The 26,892-nt window shown below is 38.7% G+C and overlaps 1 protein-coding gene across 3 annotated transcripts in view; it reads left to right on the forward strand.

Annotated features, from left to right (window-relative positions):
• FAM53A (family with sequence similarity 53 member A) overlaps window positions 1-26,892 on the forward strand; it is a 65,885-nt gene that overhangs the window by 32,497 nt on the left and 6,496 nt on the right. The gene's annotated exons all lie outside the window — the stretch shown is intronic.

Below are 26,892 nucleotides of genomic sequence, written 5' to 3' on the forward strand. Positions count from 1 at the left end.
TAAGGTTTTAGTTCTCTCAAATAGTATTTATCAAAACAAAAGGATTTATTTGCTTTAACTGGCAGAGACTGTTAATGATGTTTCAGTCCCTACTGACTTGCAAAACGTAAGTGATAGAAAATCAGTCCAAATACAGTTCATAGATTATTGATGCATGTTTGTTCACCCATCAGAAGTTTCTAGACCTGTTTGTGCTTTTCTTTCTACTGTTGCCTCTTTAACATTCAGTTCTCTGCTTTTAAATAAAAGAAGAAAAATATCAGGCAACTCTTACATTAGAAACAGCTTCTCTTTGTGTTCCTGGATAATTTCTTTCAAACACCTCTGCACTTCACTATCTCCTCTGTTTTTGTTTCTTAGAAAAGACTGTGCTATCTTAATTTCTCCTAGGGGAAAAAACCCTTGGTAAAATGAGTAATTCATGTGCGCAGAAGTAGATTAAAATATGAGCAGACAGGCTCCTGAATGGTGTTGTGCAGGTCTTGGTGCCAACTTCTGGAATAATCTTCTGGATTTAAAGCTGAAAATAAAAACTTGTGCAATTTCAGGCTTGCTAGAACATGAAGACAGCTGTAAAAACAAGTGGAAAGGACTGTAGTAAATGATAACAAAATGTGATAGCTGTTTTCAGTCCCTGAGGACTCTAAATGACTTCGCATTCATTCAGTCTCTTGCCATAGCAGTCATATGATTGTAGAAGTTCTACATTGAATCTATTCCTGTTAAGCATTTGTTCACAATAGTCTACATGAGGAACTGGCTCCTTTTGGTCCTTTGTCTCTCCAGCAGGAATCCTGGTATTCCCAGATGTCTGGAAAAGGTAAAGAGGAGCTACTTTGGAATCTCACTTTTGTGCTGCTAATAGCTTCTTGCATGCAGAATAAGTTAGGATGGTACTTGGATTGGTTTCCAGCTGCAGCTGGAAAGTAGAAACGTTTCTTTACTGAGAAGGAGATCTTCCATTCCCAGGAAACTGTTAAGCTCTTAAATGTTCAGCTTCATGTAGATGTGCATCAGTTGATCCTTTTAGCAATAACAGAAAGAGGTGTGACAAATAAAGAACAGTCAAGATTTTTTTTCTGTGTATAAACAAGTTTTCTTGTGATAGTGATGTTTTATTCTGTTTTAGATCAAACAACACACTGTAATTTGAAGCCTTTCTGGTGTTCAGCATTCCTGTAAACCTTTTTTCCCAATTCATAGGCATGAAGTTGCCAAAAAAAAAAAAAGTTTGTATACTGCTTAAAACCTTTCTAATGTGTTGTCTGAAGTGGTCTTCAGTTTGTGTTAATTGTTACTTGGATAGAAACAGCTGCTTTGCATTAAGGACTAGTTTCAGCAATTCAGTTAGGTGGCATTTGATTCATTAACACTGGATACTAATTAAATAGTAAAGGTTTAAGTTGCAATGTGTTTATGTATGATAAAATGTTGCTGTTTTGATTTTGTTAGTTTTCTGGTAATATCTTCAGGCTCAAATTGGAGCTACTTCTTTTAAGTAACTGTGTTGAAATAACAGCTACTGGCAAACGTGAGTGAATATGGTTTTAAAATTCACTAAGGTCTAAAGTTATTTTGAAGCAAGCTTCATTCTTAAAAGATTTCAGACACTTAGGCCACTCCTTATATGCATGAGTTAATCCAGGCCCTGCGAGCTAGGAGTACAAAGATGCTTATACTCTTGCTGTTAAGAAATTGTATGTGCTTTTATTTTTTTTTTTAGTAGCAGTTGGGAATGTTTGTTCTGCTTGAAGACTGTTTTTAGATAAATTGCTTCTATACCCTTTCACTGCCCTTCTACAGCTCCTTGTACAGGGAGCAGTATTGCTTTGGAAGGGCTTGGGGAAGATTAGAATAGATGGAACTTAATGTTTTTCTTGGAGTATATGATTTTGAATCTGCAAAATTCTTGGATAATTTTTTTATTCTTGAAGGTTGAATTGTATCTATTTTATGTTTATTCACGTCTGTGTTCGCACTATAGTGATGTAGTGGCCTTGTGTACCTACAAGGAGGACTCATAGAAGGTAGAGAAGTCATAAAGATGTGTTCACTTTAGCAACAAAGCGCCAAGACTAGTATCACTTGAAGGCCAGAATTATGAGGCTGAGCAGAAAGACTGGTTCATAGTGATTTCTGTACCAACTTAAAACTGTATAGATAGTATGGGCAAATGGTTGGGATGGATAACTTTCCTTGAAGAGGAGTAATGAGGAGATAATATTTATTTTAAAAAAGGACAAAATGTATCAGTAGTGCTGTGACTGAATGTAGACCATAGGAGGTAACCACTACTTTTTCTGCAGCATGTTTCTTAATTCATAATATTTCTTGTGGAACAATTTCATCTACCTACTTGAGTTGAACTTTTTTGGGGCTGTTTTAAAGAAGTCATTGTGAATAAGCACAAGAGTGAAGTGTGGTACTAAATATTTTACTTGTAATTCTGGTTTAGATACTTCTGGAAGTTACTGAGTATTTCCTGTTAGTTTTGTTTTCCGTTGCTCTTTAAGGCCATCCTAATGATCAGTAAATGAACAGGTAGATAAATTATCCATGTTCTGACCCTTCGCTGAATTAAAAAAAGCAAAAGTAAAATCTGAAGCTTTCACTTTAATTCTTTTAATTTTTGTTGTCTAGAAAGTTTTCAGGTATGCACTGTTGCCATGTTTACGATGGACTTGTTCAATTCACTTTGTCATAGGATAACCTGTGTTCTCAAGGTGCACAAGTGGCTACAAGTAGAATTCGAGTGTACACATGGAAAATACAGTATCTTATTCATGAATAGTCTGTTGTAGTAACAGCTGGTAGGTCATCCACTAAATCAAGCCTGTATCAGCTCAAGTAGGTTAAGTATTGGCTTAACCTAAGTTCATTCAGATTGTGTTTGTAAAATAGCAAGCATGCTGCTTTAAATAGTTTGAATTGCTTACAGAAAGCTCATCTCTTTTAGCCTCCTGTCAAAATGGGAACAAAAATCATCTGGGGTGGGTGTAGTTTCTACTTGTAGATACAGTTAAGTCAGCAGAGGCTATTCTCTGCTGCATCCATGCAGCATGATTTAGGAAGATGTGTCATACGTGTGCAACCCTTGTCGAAGCTCTTGCAGTATTCTTGTAAGAACGCGTAATGCAGCACTCATGCTCAGAATATAGGTCTCATTCTTCCTGCTGGCAGCACTCTGCAGTTTGGTGATAGGATGGTATACACCACTGCTGGTCATACGAAATGGGTGCACTGTATGGAATGCATCTTTTGACTTAGACAACTTTACTTTTGCAAAATGTTTTATGGAAAATATCATACAGATGAGCTTTGCGTTGTAATGGGTTGGACTGGGGCTGATTGGGGTCAATAGAATGGTATTGACTGTAAAGTATGTGGTGTTAGTCAATTTGTTAGTGGTTTCCATTTGTGTAAAATTAAAGACCTGAAAACAGCTGTGGATGTTCATTGTGGATGAAACAATTGAGCTAGGGATGCAATTGTTTGTCACTTGAAAACTTAGTACTTTAACTTCACATTTGAGAGAAGAAAACAGCTATCGTTTTCCAAAAGGCATGAAGGAATCTAAGCTCAGAGGTCAGTAGTCCTATTTAGAGGAAAGAAATGAGGTGTTAAAATTGTCCAGCTAAGTAAATTAGGTTAAATCCACATTGTGTAATTCTATGCATAAGCTTAATTTATAACTGAAAAGAAATGTTCAGCAGTGGACCTATAGGAAAATGTGATTTTATTGTTTGAATGTACAGTATTCTTTTAAGTGCAAGGTACCAAATTTGCTTTTGAAATGCTGAAGTGTTTGTCTTTAAGGGCAACCTGATGTCTTGGAGGACTAATGTCTGAATGGGAATAGATGCAATAAAGTACTTGTGGGTTTTCTAAGTTTCAGTAGAATAGAAATAAGACTACTGCTATGCCTGCAGGGTTTTGAATAATGAAATGCAAGCCAACCTCAATCTATTAGAGATTGGTGAGCTATTTTATTTATTGCTTGGAAGCTAGAGAATTACTAAAATGGAGAAGACCTCTTTGGAGAGGAACAGGGATGTGAAAGGTTGGAACTGTTCTTCCAGGCTGCTACTCTCCTGTGTTAATTAAAACAAACAAACAAAAAAAGCCTTCTTGAAGCAATATCAGTGATGGTCACAGCCCAATCTCACTGGGAAAACAGTAGAGATTCTTGAAATCTTTGCATCTGTCTCTGGATAACAGATGTCTGGTAAACTTCAAATATTTTGAGTTGGATTCTAGGTTGCTTTGGCTCCTTTGAAGTTGAGCAATATGCATCTATTTTGATTATCCCTTCCTTGCTCTCAAATGGAAAGTAACTCACAGTAGTTAAGTTGAAGTCTGTGTGGGTGCGTATTTATGTTTGGCTTACTATCAATCTGTAGAAACCAGATGTGGGAATTATGGGTGAGGAAAGATGTCTTAAATCATCATGTATAATCTCCTGTTGATGCATAGTAACTTCTTGCTGTATCTTTTCCTGGTATTCTGTCCACTCTAGCATTTTAAATGCCTCCAGGGATGTGATTTCCATAGCAAATAAAGACTATTTTGTGGGAAGCAAATGCAGTTTTACTTAAGCTCTGAAATATATCTGGTGCATTTTAAATAATGGCATGTATTTTTGGATCTCTTGCCTATGTCATGATAACAAATAATCTTTTATGAAAGTAATATTAAGTTGCCTGGGCCTCTGGCTAACAAAAACATGAGAACTCCTTTTGTGTCTATTTGAAAGCAACTTCTGCAGGAGGCGGGAGAGCAGACACTAAATATGGCATCTAGGGAGTAGGAGTCAATGTCCATTTATTCTTTTCTGTTCTGTGATAATGTCAGGTATGAATATGCTCTAATGTGAGCCATAGATTTTGCAATAAGAAATAATGGTCAAAGACTCAGAGTCCTTGGAGTCTTCTGAGGACATGGGTAATATTCAGGTAGACTTTGTTTCCAGTCAAAAACTGAGACTATTTATTTCACTAGTAGCTGCTTCTTAATAATTTAAAGCTGTTCAAAGTACTCGAGGAAAATAGGTTGATCATCACTTTACACAAAATATTTATTTTGAACATTTTCAGTCTTTTTAAGTTTTGTTTACTCTTCTTTGTGAAGTGTTATACAGATGGTGCTTTGTGTTGAAGTTATGTAAAAAGCACAAAAAAAAAAATACAAAACACCAAACGTAAGAAAACACAACAAACCAACCACCCAAATCTGCTGTCTTCAAACCTTAAAGCTAAAAAATTATTCCTTAACCTGCATTGCATCAGGAAAATAAAGCCTGTGTTTCTGTTATTTGCACTGAGGATGTGTGTAGCTAAGAAGTGGGCTTAAACTCCACAAAGGCTTTTTAAAAATAAAAGTAATTTTGTTCTGTCAAATTAGTGGAGGGGTAGGGTTGGGGCTGGAGGACCAGGCGTGTGTGATTCGGGCAGTGGATTTTCTTGAACAAAATTCTCTACGAGTGGAACTAGCTGTAACTTGACACAGAAAAGCCAGTGTTTGTTTCTGACCTGGGAAAAGCAGTTCATTACTTCTTGCAAGTGTGGTGCTGCTTCTCTGGGTGTGATATGCTGGATCTGTGAGCCATGGAATTCATTCCTGAGCTTGAATTTACGTAGCTTGAATATACTTGTTAACATTCTTCTAAACTTCTTTAGTAGTGATGTGTGACATCTAGGGCATGTCTCTTGCTGTGTTTATTGCTTGAGCAGGAACTATGGTTTAAGCAATGGTACTTAAGGGAGGTACTGAACTGCTCTTAAAAGCCACAAATACATACTCTCTAGCTGAGGAGCTCACTTAAATTTAAAGAGTGCTTATTTATATTGTTAGAAAACTGTTCCACTGGGCTTTGTTACTATCTGACAATCCTTGCTGAGGGGTAACTTTGGATTTTGTCATTTTGGGCATAGTTGTATGGCTTTCTTTCATCCTTCTAAACCAAAATAAATGAACTACATATTGTGTGTAAGTACTGTAGGAAAAGTCTCTAAGTGTTTTCCATTTCAAGAGTAACTTTGTTAACACATTAATGAAACAGCCTATCTGTAATTATATGTAGTTCTTATGACTTGGGTATTTAAGTTCTCTGTAAGCAAGTTATTTTATAAGCAAGCTATTAGGAATAACACAAGATTTCCCAGTCCCCTTCCAGATGGCTTTTAAATGAAGTGCTTAAAAACAATGGAGTTTCTTTTATTTGGATATATGCATAGTAACTAACATGACAATCTAATTGATTTAACTTCGTGTTACATCTAAGCACTGTACCAGGTGAAATCCAAATTAGTCATGTACCAAAAGCACCAAAACTTATGTAGCAGCACTGTGTCTTTAATCCTTTGTGCTGTGACCCACTGGGAGCTTTTCTGCAGCTGTAGAACAGTAGGCTTCAGTGTGATTTTTAGTTCTTCACTGTGCTGCGATGAATTGTTGTGGAAGTGAGAAAGGAGTCTAGGTTCCTGAAATGAGGCAAGCTATATTGCATCATTCCTTTCAGAGGGAAGGAAAACACTGTATAAACCATTCTAAAACATGGCCATAAGAATAAGTGAAGTTATGAAATTCATTGTCAAGATGAGCTATAAGGCTTAATAAGAACACCTTTTAGCATCTTACAGAGCTACCAAACTGACTTGCCTAGTGAACTCCTCATGTCAAACTTGAGGACTTCATCCAAGTGCACGTGGGTAATGCAGCTCAGCTCAAAATGGGGGAAGGATGCTGTGGAAGTGACTGCAAGGCTTTGTCCAATAGAAATAACTTTCCTTTTGAACAGTTTTTGTGAACCCTTCTTTATGCTTGCAATAAATGTAGCAGACTATGTAAGATGGAAGGGTTTCTTGTCAGAGCAGTGCTAGTGGAAGCATGCAGTTATTACAAAAGCATGATAGAGGGGACCTTTTTAAGGGGTAGACTGAGATGTTGAGATTGGATCCTCACTGCTTGACAGTGTGTCAAGTCCAGCAAATTGCACTAGGAAGCACACCTGGATTTTGAGATTTTCGGCATTTCTTCTTTACCCTCAAAGTGACTACTTCCACAAAGTAAAAACTTCCCAGTATGTCTTCATAAATTTCTGTAACTTTCTGATAGTTACATGAAAGCACATCCTTTTTCAAGAACAAAAGGTAGTGAAACTGTAGTTCTTGTCAGCTTTCCTTTCCAGTGCTCTTTGAGCTTGAGCTGTAGTTAAGATTGAGTAATTTTCTACCCCTGCAATTCATATTGTGAACTTTTTTGGAAAAAGTCAAGTTCTGTAGAGTAAAGTTGTTTTTCCATTTTCTGAAACACAGCTCCTCCCTTATCATTAGCATTAGTTGTGTTGATCAGTGTTGTTGCTTAAATGAAGGTGCCAATTGTAAAACACTTCGTTCTTTTCACATCCACTGTTGTGTAATGCTTAGTTTAGGTTCTCCAAACCTTCCAGTTCTTATGTTGGTATTTCAGTGGTATTCTTAAGCAAATGCCATTGTGAAAGTTGATTTGCTCACAGCTGAAAAGCAGCTTCCATGTGAAACCTTTTGCTGCATGTTCAGCTTCATTCTGCTGGTGGATGACCAGCCATGGAGGTTTTGGATGCTATATAAAATGCTTACTAGTGCTTCACTGAATTCATAAAAACTCTTCTGGATGCTTTTTTGTGCATCTTAGTTGCTGTATTTCTAATAGCAATGGTCTTAGTGGAACAGCAATTTCTTTTTCAGAGTCTTTCTTAAGCAGGCATTGGTGATGATACATCATCTTCTCTGAAGGTGTGCTTCCTTCTGATCGCTTTATATGTTGGTGTTAGCCATTCATCCAGTCTGCACTGAAATGAGGTGTTTGGTTTTGTTTTGTTTTTTTTAGTTATAGAAAGCAATTTATTTGTTTTTCTCCTTCCTCACTCCCTTCCCTTTGCTACCCCTGTGGTTTGAGTTTTGTTTGATGACAACTCAAAGGAAGGGAAGCTGAATTCCTTTTCCTTGTTTTCCTTTTGAAAATACAATAGTGATTACAATGTCTGCATAAAACAGACGCTATATTTTTCTAATTACATTTTGTCTCAAAACAAGTGAATCATCTTTGGACAGCCAGCTCTCAGAAGAAGATAGTCCTGAAGACCTGTCCTTATGAGGAGGCAATAATGGGTTTGTGACATTGATAAAGAGTAAAAAGTAAGTAGTGTCTCACTCCTGCTAAGCTTCACAAAGTGATAGGGATCTTGTCTTTTTACAGAATGGCTTAGGGCAGCTTCTTACCACTTGATATACAATCTGATCTAACATGAAGTCTTAAATGCCGCCTTTTATATATTGATACAAAAGCAATGGGAATTGTTTTTTTCACCTTGAAAGAATAACTTGCAGTTATTCTCAACAGTGGAGATAAAAGTTTAATAATGGCAAAAAATTGCCATTATTATAGGTTAGGAAATGATAAACTTGTCTAACTGACTTTCGTGCATATAGCACAAGTTTCATATTTCATTTAGAAGAGCAGGAAGAATGTCTTTTATATTAAGGATCATCTTAAAGCTAAAGTAGAGTTAGGGTCACCTAATTATTTTTGAAATAATTAGCTTTTGCTTAATTTAAAAGCATTGCAAAGAATTGCATCAGCAAGCTGGAGGTCTTCAGTTGGCAGCATTGGCCTTATTTTGTGTAGTCTGCAGCACACAATTGGTGCCTGTGCTCTCTGTTTAAATAGGAGAGTCTTGCTCTCAGCACTTAGACATAAATGGTCTGTACTGTTCTGAGGCATCTCATGCTGTTCATGTAGAGCTGTATAAAATGAGAAAAACTCCTTGGTGTTCTTGTTTTTTGCTACTGATGATATTTTGGCATTGAAGCTATTGATTTCAGTATTTTTCCAAGGAATAGACCTCCTTAGAAGGATGGCCATTCAGAATGCACAGTATTAATTTCTGTGTTTTAGAGCAGGAAGCATCTCCAAAGAGAACCCATAGGGTGCATCCAAGTCTTGCTGTGTAGTTGCAGACTTGTGGGAGGAAGCGTTGGTATCAATGGCAACCTCTGGGCAGAACCAGAAGATGCTGTCCTGATACCTTCAGAGATAATGCAGGTGTTAAATTGGCTGCTTTTCCCTGCCATGAACTAGAACAAAATATGTAAGTGTGGGGATGCAGCCCTTCCAAGGCTTCATTTTGGAAGCATCGTAGCTTGGATAATCCGGATTGTTTCTTATTCTCTTTCATTATGAGAACTTAAAGCTGTAATTGCTGACTAACCAAGTCCTTAATTTAGTTAAAAATACTTTTTTAGGTTGAGAAAGATTAGATTTTCACGTTTTTCAGTCTTGCACTTTAAATGAGTAGTTTTAAGTTCCCTGCACTGAAGCAGAACTGATAACTGTTCTCCAGATCAGAGTTGTACAGGTCATAAAGTTTGTTACAAGTGCTGGTATAGTTTTCTGACCATAGCAGAGCATTTTGTTCATTTTCTTTCCAGTTCTTCTGCCTAGTCATTTTTAAATAGTGGATGTACTTGAACTTTTTTGAACACTTTTGGGCAAGGGGCTTTGAGCAAACACAGCCTGGGACACATGAGGGTTTTTTTTTTATGATGTAGAATGAATGTGTTGAGTTAAATAGTTCAGACAGCATACCACTCCTCAGGTTCTGTTTCTCAAACATTACTGTTGGGGAAGTCCCTCTTTGCCTTGTGCTTTGTGTTACATAGAGCTTTGCTGCTCTGCCTTGCTTTGCTGCTTTCTCTGAGGATTTTAAGGCACTGTGGTTTACTGTCAAAATGCTTAGATTCTCACAACATAAAACTGTGCCTCCGAGTTTTGAGTATGGCTAAATGCCCCTCCATCATATTTCCATCCAGAAGGATCTTCTTTAGGTGGAACTGTTATGTGCTATGTCATCTGCCTTGGAAGTTCCTTGCACACCTGTGAAATAACTTCACTTCAGACTCTTGTTATCTTAAGCAGTGATGAAGCAGTTGTCAGTCATGCTAAGCGAAATCAACAGACTGTCTAATCTATTCCAACTAATAGTGGCAATTTGAGGTACTCCTTTGACGTCACAGCACCACACTGTAACTTGAGAGAGTAGCAGGAATTGTGACTTATGCAGGGAATGGATTCAATCTAGTGTTACAGTGCATTGTCTGTAGAACATAATGAGTGACAGGTTGGATGCATAGAATTTCAATCCTGTGTTTATTAAAAAGAAACCTTTTTTGCTTTGATATCTTATGGAAAGTATTGTGAATACTACTACTTGCCTTCTTCAGCTTTTTTGCTCACTTCTTTTTTTTTCTGTTGCAAAGTCTTTCCCTTATTACAGAACAGATCCCATATCATGCATTCCATGGGGATCATTTGATGTGTATTCATTCAGAGTAAGGCTCCAGTGCAATTCAGTGATGAAAATAGTTTGTAACACGTCTTAATAGTGTTATCTTTTGTGCAGCAGGAATAACCATCCTTGAAGTTCGTGCTTGGAAACTAAAACTGAGAACAGAGAAGGAAATAAAGAGGAATGGTGGGGTGTTGAAATGCTCTTTTGACAAAGTCATATTTGTAGTCTCCAATCTGTCAGAACAAACCCTGTTGGAACTGTTTGCAAGCTATGAGTGCTATTAATTCCTTCTGTGTTAAAGTGGGAGTTGATGTATAAAAGGAGCTAATGTTGTTTTGTGACTTGTACCTGCCCTGTTTTTTGTTGTTTTTGCTCCTTCTGAGCAGTGTGTATGTAGGTTGCTCTGAAAGTAATTCCTTCTATTTATTTCTATGGAAGTTACAACAGACACAGAGTGCAATGACATTATTTGATAGAGCATGTTCTCAGCTACGTTACACTGTTTTTCAGCATAGTCATCACAATTATCTGATCAGCATGTATGAGCTGGTCAAGATGCTCTTCATTTCATGCTGTGACAGCTGTGCGTGGTCATCTGCAATGTAGCTTGTCTTTCACTGCTGTCTTACTGCTGAAACACACCATCCATTGCCTCACTGTGCTCATGTCTGCTGTTTTGGTCTCAGTAAATGTTCTGCAAGCGTGGATAAATGTCAATGGTGCAATTTTTTCCTCAATGAAGGAATTCTGTTACATACCTTTGCTTCATTCTCGCTTCCATGTTTTTTCTAGTTTTAGTGTGCACTTGTTGTTCTTTAGGAAGCTAATTTGTCAGCAGAACATACAAGTTCCTTGCTATTTAAGTTATTCTTCTCTTGTTCTTTTCCAGGCACTTGAAGGTTAGCTTCTGAGAACTTTTGGACAGGTTCCTTTTTAAGTTTCCACTTACTTTTTTTCCTCAACAGAAGACTTGCCTAGGGGTGCTAGTCTGCAACGAAGGCCATTCAAATATTGGTTCCTTTTTATTTTACTGTATTTAAAATGCAGCTCTCAGAATATTTTATTCTGTAATAGACCACTTTCAGCCTTCACTGGCTAATTTGTGTTCAAAACGTTTTTGTGATCAATTTAAATGTATTTTGAAATTTGTGATAAGGTTGTTCTTGTGTAACTCTCTCTCCCCCCACCACAGTTTCTGTTCTGCAACTTCCTGGGTTAGACTTGCATACTGTAGCAACTCCAAAAAACGTAAGAGCTGCTGTATAGCCAAACTTACTCAAATTATGCTGAAAATAATTTCAGTTTTTTAGGCTTCAGTGCACTGCAGCAGGCACATATAAAGCGGAAGCTGATGCCTTCTATTTTTCTTTAAGAGCAGCATGAGTGCCAGCTAATGGTGGGCTTTAACTGATGTTGGATTTCATTGTTTGTTCCCAGTGTGGTTGGCTCTTAAAAAACAGATGAGAGAAATCCCTTAAACTTATTCATGTTGTTATAGCACTTCCATTCCACTTGCTCTTACGTGAACATGTTCTCTAGAGTTCCAATTGATCCCTTAACTGTTGCATATTTAGAAGAAGAGTTATGTTGCCCCTTTGTCCCCTAGAGTAAGTAAATGGGCTCTTCTGAAGCAGTCTTCCCATGAGCCTCTTCTACTTCAAATTCTGAACTCGAAACACTGCTGTTTTCTTCTGCCTTGGTCTGCTTTTGCTTTGTTCTGTCTCCTTTTAAGGCTGGATTGTGTTGCAGACTGTAGTCACTTGTATTTTGTCCTGCTCTGACCCTTCCATCTGATGAATTCCTCATAATGCAGTTTGATAGCGTGACCTTGTGCTTTTCTATAAATGTGCCCATGAGATCATTTCAATCCAGTTCTTGAATATTCCAGCCTTCCCTAATGTGGCTGATGCCGCTCAGCTCAGGATCTGTGCTAACGTGATGTACTCTTTTGGGCAATCTCTTGCCTTTTAACCAGTCTTCAGATAGATCATATATGTGTTCACTCTCATTGTTGTGAGTTATTTATTATCAGGCCTCACTTCTTTATGAAGCTCTTAGTCTTGCTGCAGAGAGAGAGAGAGAAAAGAGTGTGTGTGTGTGTGTGTGTGTGTGTGTAAAAAAAGATCTGTTTTTAGAATGAGAGGGAATGGCCTCAAGTTGTTCCTGAGGAACTTCAGGTTGGATATTAGGAAAAATTTCTTCTCAGCAAGAGTGGGAAATGCATTGGAACAGGCTGCCCATGGAGGTGGTGGAGTCACCATCCTTGCAGGTGTTCAAGAATCGTGGAGAGGTGACACTGAGGGACATGGTTAGAGGATATGGTGAGAATAGGTTGATGATTGGACTAGATGATCACAGCAGCCTTTTCTGTAGGGGTTATTGAGGTAGATGGTTTAAGAGTTGAGCTGGTAAATATGCCAATGCTTCTGTCCATTGGAAAGATGCTAAGGAGAATGTTTAAACAATCACTAGGCTCTGAACTTTTCTGTCTTTTGTACAGTGAGCAATTAAGGTTCAATGGTCAGTTTATCTTCCGTAGACGAGTTATTAGTTGCTGTTTAATATTTTTATTACAGGTTTTATCTTGAGCTTTTCTGCCAAGCACTAAGTCAGTGTGGTTATGAAGAATTACCCATTTCCTTTTGGGGTAAGACATTTCCAAGACTAGTCACACATTTCTGTGCTTCCCGGACCGAAGTCTGGTTGTTTAGCTGCTTTGCATATCTAGTTCATGGAAAAGTGTATTAATATGCTTTAATTATGTCTATAAGGGTAAAAAGTATGCGCAGAGTTGCAGGTCATTGCTGTGCTAAGCATTGTATGCTATCATATGGGCTCAGAGGGGCTGAAGGTGTGCCAGGAAAGTGGCTTTTCTCAGGAACCTGTTTTCTGGTCTAGCTTTGGTGCTTTGGACAGCAGAAATAGGCATGTACAGAAAACTGAGCAAATGCTCATAATTCAGCTACTGTCTAGAGACATTTTAAAACTTTTTCACGTCCCCACCCAAGAAACTTCCTGTGAGATCAGTTCACACAGAGAGAAACTGAGGTGCTCCTATGTTTTAACTGTTCCTACCACTAAAGAGCACACCATAGATTCCGTTGTTGCTTTGTCACGTGAACACATTTGCTATGCTGTGTGTCTGACTTTCAGGAAAATACTTTGATCAGGCATCACCTATCTAGCTTAAATATGCAATTAAACAGCTCAAGTAAAAAATTTGCATTAACTAGCAAAAAAAAAGATGGTACTTTAGAGTTTAGGTCTGTTGTCATAGCGAAGTGATGGAGAACAAAATGGAGCTCCTGGAAAGCAGTTAACTCTGAAGTGTAGCAGAAGGTAATCTGCTATGATGAAATATATTTTCTAGGCAGAAAAAGTCAACAAGATGAGTAGTTGGTGGCATGTTTCCTTCTGTATTCAGCTTAGTTTTGCTAGGTCAAAAGATGCATCTTGCTGGCAGTGACTTTTGACAAATTTTAGCAACTAATGACTAGTACTTGGACTGAGTTTTTGAAAAGCTTATTTTTTAGCCCAAGCTTTTTGGAGTGTCATCTGCAGCACCTGTTAGGAAACATAAGCCTGAGGTTGCTTTGCATTAGGTTTTTCAGAGTTGCAGTACTGTATGACACTGCATCCACCTAAACTTGATAAAAATTGTAGCAGTTTCAAGATAATTAGAAAAAGCTGAGTTGATGTCTTCAAAATGGTCTTTTTGCTATTCTGTACATTAGTGAAGAAACAGAAGTATTAAGCTGCTTTGGGAAGACAGCAAAAACTGCTTCAGTTCTTCAGATGGAACAGTTCTGATTTCTGGAGCTCCATGCGAAGCAGCCAGCATTGGGGTTAATGTTGTAAGCTTGCAGACTTTAAGTGTCTGAATTGCGAAGTGCTCAAATTATGTGTAGAAACTGTTAAGTAGATCTGAACTAAGAACTGATTTCAGTGATATTTTGATTAAACGTAACTAAAACGTTTTGGAGCTGATGTTCTTGTCAGTTCACTTGAATCATTTTTAATTTAAAAAAAAAATTCTCACATCCTCTCTCTTTATAATGTTGAGAAGCAAAACTTGAGAAGCAGGGGAAGGATACTTTCTGCAACTTCTTGGACAGATGTTTTTCTCTGCCCTCACACCATAGCTTCTACGTGCTTGAATGCTGGTGAACTCAATTGCAGAGTATCCTGAGTTGGAAGAGACCCACAGGGATCATGGAGTTCAGTGTTTAAGCTTGTGTTAAGTTGTGTTATGATTAATTAGTGCAGGGTACACAGGACAACTTGATAAAGGATAACTCTAGACTGTTAAATGTCTCTCTTGTAAGAGGGCAACACCCTCTAGTTTTAGTTTAAAAACATCATTAACATTCTTTCACATGAATGATTTTGCAGTATTGCCAAAGGAAACTTGGTCTTTAAAATTGTTTTTCCGAAATTGTACTGTCAGTTTGACAGCCACTATTTTAAGTGGATAGGCTGCAGCAAGGCCATGTATGTGTACAAGTAAGTCAAGGCTTGCCTCTATAGCAGTTACCTTGTGAAAAAGGCTGTGGATTTTGAAGCATGACTACTGTAGAATAACTGTGAATGCAATACTCAGCTCCTGGTACCTTTTTTCAATTTGACCATTTTAATCAGCTCTTCTGAAAGTGCAAATTCTCAGTAATTTCCATTTTCCTGTAAAACTTATGAAGGGAAGGGGCATGTCTTAGAATCCTATGGGTTTCAAAAAAAAGGGGGTATTCCTGGTTACAGCTGCTAATGTCTGAATGTGAAGCACCCCTATCACAAAGATGAATCTATTCTTTATTTTCTTAATGCTGTGAGATAAAGTGTTGAGTAAATTCTTGAGACCTATTGAAAACATTTCTTTTTTGTTGTACACAAAAACTACTGTCTGTCTTGATTGGAAATAATAAGGTGTTGAGGGCTTTAAACACATTCTCTTGTGTTGGCTCTTTTGCGCAAGTATACATCATTTAGGATGACTTTAAGTCTTTATGATTAGAGTATAAAAGTCTAGAAAAACTTGGAATTGTTAATTGTCTCTGCAAGGTGTTGGTTTTGAATAACTTGGCTAATACCCTTTCACTTCTCAAAATACATTCTATAACTATTGACCTCTCAAATTTATTTATAATAAGACTTTGTAGGAACAAACTGTTCTTAACAGAGCAGTGTCATAATTGGATGTTAGTATTTCTAGACTTTTAAGCTTGGGAAGTCTAAATTGTCTAAGACATGGAAGGGAACAATGTTAGAAAATTTGGAAGGATGAGCTAAAGAAGCTATTCATCTTTATTTGACTCTGTCATGTGTAACTTGGAAGGTAGAGAAAGTGCCATCTCTGAAACCTGCCTGCCCCTAGCCATAAGGGAGAGGAAGCAGCGCCTTCAAGTTGACATCAGTTGCTTTATCAGCTGAGAGGATTTGTTTTTAGTTTATTTTTGTAAGGGCATGATGCTTCTTGCATGGGATTTGGGGTAGTAGAACAAGAACCAGCTGTATATGTTGGCATAAATGGCAGTAGGGAGAGGTAGGTCTCTTACAGTAGGTACTCAGGTTCCCAGTGATATTGGGGCACAGCTCACTGTTCTCTCAGCTGAATGCTGGAGTGCTTCTCTAGTGGGAGGACAATGTTAGCAAGCGTAGTGGTGATCACAGAATCACAGAATTGTAGGGGTTGGAAGGGACCTCTAGAGATCATCGAGACCAACCCCCTGCCAAAGCAGGTTCCCTACACCAGGTCGCACAGGTAGGCGTCCAGGCGAGACTTGAATATCTCCAGAGAAGGAGACTCCACAACCTCCCTGGGCAGCCTGTTCCAGTGCTCCGTCACCCTCACCGTGAAGAAGTTCTTACGCACATTCGTGCAAAACTTCCTGTGCTGCAGCTTATGTCCGTTTCCCCTCGTCCTGTCTCCACGTACCATTGAAAAGAGACTGGCCTCACCACTATGGCCGCCACACCTCAGATATTTATAAACCTGGATCAGGTCCCCTCTCAGTCGTCTTTTCTCAAGGCTAAACAGACCCAGTTCACTTAGCCTTTCTTCATAGGGGAGATGCTCCAGGCCCTTCACCATCTTTGTGGCCCTCCGCTGGACTCTTTCCAAGAGATCCCTGTCTTTTTTGTGCTGGGGAGCCCAGAATGGTGATGGCTTGGACTAGATGGTCTTCGTGATCTTCTCCAACCTTAATGATTCTATGAGGTGATACCTGCTCTGGGTTGTGCTTGGAATTCTCTTCTTTGCCTTCTTCAATCTTGTCCTTACCCAGAAGAGTGTAAGCAAGCAAGAGGTTCTGGTAATACACTCAATTGCTGTTGTAGCTTCCAGTTGTTTAAAGGAATTGTCTTGCCTTATGCTAAAGGGCCATAGCTCAAAAAATGCATATGTGATTGCTTAACCATGGAATACACTTATGTTCTATAAACACAATATGCCTTTAAGATAGAGTTTAAGCCTACAAATGTACTTTCCTTCTGGGAAATGCTTTTGCAGGTTGCAAGTATTCTTCATTTTTGATAATGTACAAAGCTGCCTTTTTGTTGGTTTTTAGTTATATTTGAACTATCTCATCTTTCAGTTCTGTTTCACATTCATCAGTACGCACCAAGGCAGTTTGACAGTAAGTAACAGGAGGACTTTGCCATCTTTGCAGTAGTTGAACAAGAATATTGTGTTGTCAGCTGTGGTTTAGTTGGAGGAAAAATCTGAATTGGGTAATGCTGGACAAATAAATGTTTAGTTAGTGTTAAACTTGTCCTTTTTTAAATGATGTATGTTGTAAGGATGTTTAGATGTAATTAGTAAGTTAAAAATAAGTGGTAGGAAGTAGTGTTATGATTTATAAGTGGTATGAAAGATCTTAAGATCTTATAAAGCATATGACAGGTGCCTTGTGGCTTAACTGTCATGTCCTATTTTGTAGTGTTTCAAGGTTACTTGTAACTGCTGTGTTGTCTGCTTGGAGTGGCAGAGATCAGCTGTGCTTGAAGTGTAGTTGACACTGAGCCTCGCTGGTAGTTCTTCATTACTGCACAATGATAAAAATCAATCCAGAGACAGATTCCTGGTGTTATATGTGTTTCTAAAATCTTTTTCTTCCCTCTTCTTCCTTTCAGTTTTTAGTTAGAGTTGACTCTTGTAAGGAAGCTTGCCAAAGCAGGTTGTTTTTCTTTTCTTGAGAAGGTACTTAACTATACTCTTGTTATAGGTACTAACCTGAATCCAAAATATGGGCTCCAAGATCTTGAAGTGATTTGTGTACTGCTATAAATGTTCAGGGTATGGTGCTCATGCGTTAAACATTTAAAAAATAAATACTGCTTGAATAGGCTAGCTCCTCTAACTTGTGCATGCATTACTATAGAACCAGAAGTCTCTTAAAGTTTAAATTTTCAAGGCTTTTGAAAATTTCATGACACAGTGCAAAAACATTGTTGGCTTAAGCCTTGCAAAGCTCATGTAGTTGACATAGGAGGATACGTTTTCAGGCCATGCAAGCCAGCAGTTGGATTGGTAAATTGATCTTAAGCTTGTTAAATTTAATACTTAGTACGTGTGGGGTGTATTAGGTCAAGTGAGTAGGAATGGATTAGTGAGATTTAAAATGATACAGAAATAATCAACTTTGCAGTGGACTGTTTAACTTCCAGTTTCACCTCAAATAGATAACTGAAGAGCATATATGCTTTCTGTTGAAAAATATGAAAAGCAGAATATAGTATTAAAATAACTGAATTCCCTCTTCCTTATCTCCTAGAGAGAGGACGTACCTCCTGTCCTTCAATTCCTTCACTATATGAAGAAGTGAGGATTTTCCTTCCTGTCTGTTAGTAAGCCCAAACTATTTTTAACAGCAGAAAGCATAGACCCTAGATAATCAAGGATCAATTAATGATACTAAGTGGACTAAACTGGAAAACGTAGCCAATTCCCATTCTTTGAGGAGTTATTAAAGTCTTCTTTGAATTCCAAAGTGATTCATTTCTGCCTTCTCTCTGGAGGGATGAAATGGTGTTCTCAATCCACATTTGCTTATGTCTTTATTGTGATGTTCGAGCTCTACAGGAGGAGTCCTCACCCTAGAAATATGGCCAGCAGGAAGATTTCAGTTTTACAGACAGAACTGACCTCTTTCAGTGAAGAGGATACCTGGACAGGAAACAGTGATTTGGTTATGTCTGGTCCAGAAACAGTCTGATTCAACATCAAATTTAACTATAAGGTAGATTTAGATCTAGTAAGTGTTATACTCTCCTCTGTTCGGGGAGGGGGATATATCTCTATGTAAATACTTGCAATACCTGAAGTTTGCATCCACTTGTTAAATCTTTACAAAGACCTTGAATTCTGCATACAGCTTGTCTGAAGTATAATACAGACTTGTTCAAAGAGTCTGCAAATGCTTTTGGAATGGATGTAAACAAGCATATTCTTGAAAATCAATTGTAGGACAAGAGAAACTATTGGAAACTCTCAAGATGGTTTGCATGGATACTGTTTTCCTAGTACAAGCATTTTGTCAGGGTGAAAATTGCAAATTAGGAGCTAACACTGAACAAATTAATGTAACTGACCTTTTAGGCTAGATTTGAAACTAGCTAGGATGAACACATTGAGGGACAGTGGTTTGTGGCTGCTTAAATTCATATGTAATGCTCTCTAACACATACAGATGTGTTATGTGACTTCTGTACCTTTTCTCCGTGCTCTGCTATTGAAGCCTCGACATAGAAGCATGTTGCTGAATGGTGATCACTGTCAAGTCTAGAGTAATATTGTTCAAAAGATAAGTGAGATAACAAGCTCAATTTAGTTTTTTTAACCAACAGCCACAAAACAACAAAAACCACCAGAAAAACCTTCTTCTTTATGCAACTTAATCACATATTTGGATAAAGATAACAGAAGGAGAGAGACCGCTATGTGGATTAGGACATAAAATGGAACTTGTATAGGCTTTTCTGACTTGACACTGTTTATTTCTCTGCCCTTGGGCCGTGTCTCAAGTAAGTACGGACTTGAGAGCTAATCACAAAGTCCTTTCTTTCTGATAACTGGGTTTTAAGGGTGGATGATTTTTCTTTCCATTGGCCATCTGGCTTGTAAGGGTGGGGTGGACAGGCAGTTTTCAACAAGTTCTTTTGTTATCTTCTTAACCACTTGCTTTCTGCAACTCTGTAATTCATGAGTCCCTACAGTCATATCTTACTGAAGTGCTATCTAATAGAGTATAACCTCTGTAGGAGGAGTAAGGTAAATCCTGCCTTCCAAGTCTGTAAAAGTGCATGATTATATAAGAGGTGGATATCCAGTGCACACGAGTGTCCTTGCCCATGTGAAACTTGGATGCTCTGGTACAATGCTTGCAGCAAGCTGCATTTTGAAGACTTCCAGACCCTCTGATTACGTTCCTGGTACATCACCAGTGTTAATTTGTTCTTGTGTCGTAACATTTACAGGTTATGCAACTGCCTTAGGGAATTCAACTGCAAGTTGCGAGCTCAGTTTTTATTCTGAAACATACTTGGCAATGCCTCCTAAATTTACTGCGACAGTTACTGGATAAGTTGGCTTTTGTCCATGTGTTTTATATGGCCGCTGAAAGTACTGCTGACCTTGATTCTTTTCTTTGAACAAGTTTTATTGAACTTCTCTCAGTTGAAGCAGGCTGCCCTTTGAAATGTGTCCTGTCCAAACAGCTCATGTGGAGCTCTTCCCCTGGAGGGGGACAGATCCCGCTGGGAGAGGGTAGGCACTGAGCACTGCTGGGATGTGGTGGGTGCTGCTGTGGATTGCAGAGTTGCCTCTCGGACCTCACCACCCTGACACTGTCCTACATACCCACATAGCCCTCCCATCTGCCAGGCAGTTTGTGTGTGTTGGAAGTGCTGTGCTCCATTTCATCCATTGAAATAAAGTAGTAGAGTGGAAGGAGGCATCCCCAAGTGCAACTAGTTGGTACTGTTAGGTTATTCCTCCCTTCACACTTCGGAATTTTCCCATCGTAACAGTGCCAAATGAATGTTATTTTAATAATATTGACTGCTTCAAAGTCCTCAGAGCTCTTTGTTAAAGTACCTGTGTATTTGTCATTATGCATTTCTAGAACTTAATTTTGACCTATGTGCTACATGCTGGGGCTTAGTTTTGCTTTTTCTATATCTCTTCCACCTGCTAGGAGTGCCTGACTCATGATGCAAACCTAGTAAACCAGCTTTTGTAGCCTTTACTGCCCTTTGCAAAGGGTGAGAACTACATGAGCTTGCATTTCAGGTGAGTTTGCTGCCTTATTCCAGAGTAAAAAAAAAAAAATTCTTAACCTGGTATCATGGTATCATAGTAAAACTTTCAGATATTAGTTACTATTTTAGCTAAAAAGCAAACTTATGTGGGACAGGAAAATAAGATGAATGTATTGCTGTTATCAGATGTTTCTGAGAACTCAGTACGCAAGGATCCACAGCCTTGCTCAGCATTCAGGGAGCCAGCAATCCTTCTGCTCAGTCCCTTCAGTTGTGCTGCAGAAGCCATTGCTGTTGTGTGCTGTGCCTGAATGTAAATGTGGGTTTGAAGAGTTAATTTGAGGTCTGGGGCAGCCTTTGACTGGGTGGCAGCTGCAGCTCAAACACCTCATCTTGCAGAGGCAAGGTGCTGGCAGCAGCTGCTTGCACTTCATGTTTCCCTCTCTAACAGGGGCCTGGCTGAATGTTCCTGTGATAAAGTATCTGTGGGTTTAATGAGAGTGAAACTTGGCAACTACTGCCCAGAAAAGCAGTGCCAGGAGTAGGAGTGTTTTTCAGATGGTTTAATGTGGTTAATGATCAGTTTTTTTTTTTTCCTGGTAGTAACCTCCTTTGTGGGAGAAGCGATGCCCCTTGCATTATTAAAGAAAAAAAAATAAAAAATCTGCTGTTTTGTAACTTAGTATACACTGTTGCATCAGTTCAAGACTGTCTTTAGTCAGCAGCTTTCGCTTCCAAAAACGTGATGAGAAGGATCACTGCACAGTAAATGTTCAGCACAGTCATTCCTTGTGCTTTGGTGTAGGCTCTGTGGATTCTTTTAAATGGGTGAGGAGGAGGGAACTGGGTAAAAGCATGTTCCTGCCTAAACAAGGGAGAAAACTAGAAAAACAGATGGTGCTAAAAATAGTTTATTGCAGGGGTCTAAATATGGCTTCCCTTATAAATAATGCAGCTATAAATCCCACTAGATATCAATAAGTATTGAATTAACTCCAAACTGTGGAGTGTTACAGAGCCCTTTGGCAGCTTTCCAAGCGTGGTGTTGCCCTTCATTCATAGGATCAACATTTAATTTCTTAACAGGGGAAAACCTGAGAATTCATCCTCTTTGAATGGAAACACAGAAAACATAGATGCAGGGAGCTTGAATGAGTAGCTACAGCCAAAGGCATCCCATTGCAATGGAAGGGGAGCTGTGCTTGCTGAGTTCCTGCTAGGTCACAGCCAGGATGAATCTCCTCCTTTCTTTTCCGAAACGCATGAACAATCAAAGGCTCCTTTTTTATCTATTGTTGCCATGGAGGGCATCCATTTAAAGTTCAAATTCCAGCAGGCTTGGGAAGAAGGAAAGGAGATAGGAGTAGGCTGGGCTGAGAGACGATAGTCAAGCATCAAGTGAGCTGAAGACAAGCCAGCACTTTGTGCTGTGACAGGACAGCCTGGGCTGGGGGTACTTGTGTTGAATGGATGCTGGGAGGTTTGGGGAGCTGTGAATGAAATGCTGCAGAGGTAGCAGGCACGAGGAGCATCTGGCATTTTGCTTTCTTTGCATCAGCAGAGTGGGTCACAATGCAAAATTAGGCCTGAAATGGCCCTTAACGAAGTGAGCCCTTGTGCTGGAGGTTCCCTGTGCTAACAGTGAGCGAGTATAAGCCTTGGGGTTAGTGAAGGAAAGGAAATCTCATTAGGGATAAAGGTTTTCTCCCACTCTTTTGTAAGTGGCACCCTGTAACAAATGTCTTAAAAATAAGCTGGCTGTTCCCAGAGCTGTTCTATGCTGTTGCTGTTTATCGGACCTGCAGCTAGCTTTATGTGTTTACAGTGCTCCACTGTAAATCATGTGTGAATAAGAGGATGCAGGTCAATATCTGCTGCAGATTTACTTTTCCTTTCTGGCAAGTTCCCGTATGTGCAAGTAAGGGTTCATTGTTGAAAGAGCTAATGAGGACCAGACCAGCTGCATTTGACATCATGAGCAAAGGGGCCATCTTATTAACTCACAGGCGAGGTTTTGGCCAGCTGTAGATACTTTCTTTTTTAATTATTACTTAGCTTGTCATAAAATTGGATTATGCTAGAACTATTGGTAGTGGTGTTTGGAATACAATACAATATTGAGTTCAGTGTTGTATATAGGATATTCACAGTTAGAGTGCCTGAGCTGCATGAGAGGGTGTAAAGAGGTAAGAGCACTTTTCTCAGTTTTTGCCATCTGGGTTGTGGCAGGGGATTAGGTTTTTTTTTCTCCTGCTCTAAATTGCAAGAAAATGGTGGCAAGCAGAAGAGCTCAGTGGTGTTTCATCACTGATATGGAACATTTTTCCATCTTGGGGAGCTGGGGTGTTTAAAAAAAAAAAAAAAAAAAAAAAAAAAAAAGAAAAGGAAAGGAAAAAATCTCAATGTAACTTAATTTGAAAACTCTGAGTTTAACTCGAGATAATTCTAGGAGAGGGGATCGATCCTCTTAATATCCAGGGTTGGTTTTTTGTGATAACGTGATGCATCTCTGTAAAGCAGAGTGAAACAACAGCTTTCATTCTGAAACTGGGCTTTGGTGTTTCAAATACTGAATGCTGTCGGTTGTGAAACGTGATCGTAAGATGGATGTGCTTCCCTTGCTCTTGACAGTCACTTTCTGACATGGTGTACCATCTCCTGAAAGAGGTCTGAAACTCATTGTTGGACCTGAGGTTTTTCTCAGACGTTTCTTAAAAACACTTTGGAAAGTCTTAAGTTTAACTGTCACTTTGTCTTTTGTTACTCTCTCATTAAAAAGATCAGTTCCTGCTGTGGGTGTATAGTGGGATATAGGTGTGACCAACAGATGTCTCAAGCATGTGAAAACAAAGTGATTTATCTCCATTAATTAATGACGCCAATTTGTTCTTCTATTGGATTTTTAGGATAGGAAATCCTTACTTGTTAACATTCTCTTTTTCAAGTATATGCAACTGAAGAGATGGTTTAATGGTGGTTAAAAGCAACCTCTTGTGGACTACAGTTGGATGTTGTCTAAGTGACCAGAGAGATGACTGATTGGTGTTAGCTGCAGATAACCACATAGCTGATCTTTCCATATCCTTGGAGCTATACATTTCTTTATGTGCTGCTGATGATATATGCTTCTGCAGTCAAACAAGTAAGAGGTTGAGCTCAGTTTTAGTGTAACCACGATGCTTTAGGATTTTGAATGGTGATTCTCCTGCATTAGTTGCTTTCCTACTCTTGAATTTGTACTGTGTACTTTAAAACAAACTTTGTTGCTTACTTTTGTTGTACAGCTGAAGGATGAAGGAATGCAGTGTTTTCTGACTTAACATTTTTTTAAAAAACAAAAATATCAATTGCTGAGCATCCAGTGCTGAAGTGCTGTGGTTTCCAGTGTGGGATGTGATCCAGTGAATGTCCAAGTTGTATGTACTCTTTACCAAACTGAGGTTTTAACACAAGTAGACTCAGTATTAAAAATCTATAGCAGACTTGCCTCTTAATATCAAGAGCAGCTCTTGAGTCATGCAGTTTCAGAAATGTTCAAAGTGTTCAAAATCAGCTGCTACACAGGGAAATTACGGTATGTGTTAGGAATTGAAGATGAGCTGTGCTAATTGTGTAACCTCCAAACAAATGCATTGTGTTCAACTTAACTCATCTCTGGAAATAATTAGTGGCAAGAGTCTACCTACAATTTGAATCAATGTTCCTGTGAGAATTTAGTGTTAAATTGTGGATTTGCCTTGAGTAAAAGATTCCTAATAGCACTTGTAATAGTACTTATATTTTGTCTGCATGTGTCTGTATCCTTGTGTGCACTTGCATAACAAGATCTTAAAGCTTTGTTTAGGACAAGTACTTCTGTAGTGGAAAACTGATGGGAAGAAGGGGGGAACTGTTCCCAAGCTGAGATTGTGTTTCCCTTTCCCTCTCTCCCCTCCCTGGCAGAAGTGAGCTTTATGGCCCAATTATAGAATCCCTTAAAATGCTGGTTATGATGGAGTGCCAGCATAACCCAATAATATAGGTGAGGCTGACATCTGTCAGTAACTAATGAGGGCAGCCTTAAAATTAGGGCTTGAAGTTTACTTCTCTAATTTCTTAAAATTTGACCCATCGTATCAACTTAAATATTTGACTTGAGCATGAAAAATGAATGTACCAGAACTTGGAGAGGAGGTGCATGGGTGTACTCAGAATTAGTGCGTGTGATTCAATTGTGAGAGTAATTGTTTGCAGCTCACAGCAAAGTCTTGAAGGAATGAGAGCTTGGCTGGAGTGCTTAGGATGGAAGGTCTCTGTAAAAATAGATGACACATAAAGGGCAGGAAATGAAGCCAATATGGTCATGTTTTGAAGCTGGGAGGGTCAAATCCTGTTCTGTGTTACACTGTGGTATTATCAGTCAGCTTAAACCTGGTTACTTGAGAATACTTTGGCATGGTAAAAGTAACTTCACTGTGTGATTGAGTAGTTGTGCTTCCATAAAACAACTTCTGATCTTCTCATTGGAACGTATTTAGTTACAATTCCCGATGTTCAGTGAAACTCCTGGTTGTTATTGGTTGTTTTTTTTTTTTAGGCAATTTTCTGTTTCAGAGCTGATGCCATGAAGTCTTAATTCCTCTGTCAGAGGACTAATTTGGAAAGCTTTGGCTGCCAAGGGCAGCCTTTTATTTTTTGGATCCTGAATGAAAACATAATGCAAGCAGTCGTATTCTTTAAGCAGCATTCTTGTTCAAAACATTATCTCTAGTACAACAGTGAGATGTGTAGATGCATGTCTATATAAGCAGGCGTGTTTCCTTATACTGCAGAAAACTAAATGCATCTCTGTGAAATCTGTGTAAGAATTAGACATTACTGATGATAATATGAAAGAATCTCTTTGTAGAGACTTGGTTTTAATAACAAAGATGGTGATATGCACTATAAATTTTCTGTATTTCTTTTGTGAAAGGTAAAGGTTTGAATCAGAAAAGGTGAAAAAGCCTTGGCAAAACATGCATCACTTCTGATGGAGAGAGCACATGGTTGCACAGTTTCCCTCTGTGCCACTCTACCACAAAACCAGATGTTCATCCTCATATGAATACAAACACTGCAGCTGTTTGTTCCTCACCCCATCCCTCATTAAAGCATTTTGATGTGAATTGACCAAACTGAGGCCTGTGCAGCTTGAACACAGTTGAGGCCCAATCCCATAATGCCTGTCTCTTCTGTTCCACCCCTATTAGAAATGCACTTAGGGTCATGCAAGGAGCAGGAAAATAACTAGGTAAAGAAGCGTAAGGTGGGCCTTTCCCTTAATGCAGAGCTTTTGCTTTGATGCTGTGAGAGACCCCAGAGTGCAGCTCTGCTCTGCAAGAAGAGCTAGAACCCTGTTCTGGCCACTTCAATTGCCCTTTGACCTTATTCCTTTGAGGAAACGTCTGTTCTAAAGCACTGGTGTGTTTCAGATGAACACTGCTGCTGTATCTAGTAGCTGTCGTGTTTGGCTTGATCTTCTTTCTCCCCAGCCAAAGTCTTGTGCTGCTTTGTTCAATTGAACAAAGTAAACATCGTCATGTTCCACTTTGCTTGACACCAAATTGACTATCGGCCAGTTTAGAACAGTTAAACCTACTGTGTGAGCCTCTTCTATGCTAGTTAATGGAATAATTTGTAGCATCTGTAGGTATTTATTCTTGCTGGTCTGGTACTAAAAAAGTTTCAACCCTTCTTAATTACAAGCAGGTGAAATAGGTATGCCTGTTTGTAGAACATAATTCCACATTCCCATAATAAAAGACTGTATGATTTATACTTACTAAAAGAGTAGAGGTAAGAGGTTGCAGTTCACAAATCCACAGACTTGGAAAACATAAGATGCCAACATCTTAATCAAAATTCCATACAGTAAACTTTAAAAAATGCAGTTTAATGTTGCCCTAGGTTTTATATGAGAGGAACATTGCCATATATGTTCACCTCCTACATGTTAGTATTGCTATTGAATTATATTCTTGACGGTGTTTAAGTATTGCATTAACTCAGATTCTAATTTGCCTTTAAAAAAAAAGCTAAAAAATGTTGATCAATGATGACTGCTCTTGGACTTGTTGTAACTGCAAACCTCTTGTGCCTGAGTTCCCTGTAAGCGTCTGTTAGATCTCTGCTAAACTGTCCTTATCTGACCCAAAACTTAATATAAAAAACATGATGTAAAATGGCAGCAGTGCTTTGTATGCTTAAATCCAATACAGAGAAACACCTTTAGGCTGACATACTCAAACTATTCTTTAATCTGTTGAAAGTAAATTGAGCACTTTTCCTCCCTG

The sequence above is a fragment of the Meleagris gallopavo genome, chromosome 4 (genome assembly GCF_905368555.1).
Source record: "Meleagris gallopavo chromosome 4, MGAL_WU_HG_1.1, whole genome shotgun sequence".
Taxonomy (NCBI): Eukaryota; Metazoa; Chordata; class Aves; order Galliformes; family Phasianidae; genus Meleagris; species Meleagris gallopavo.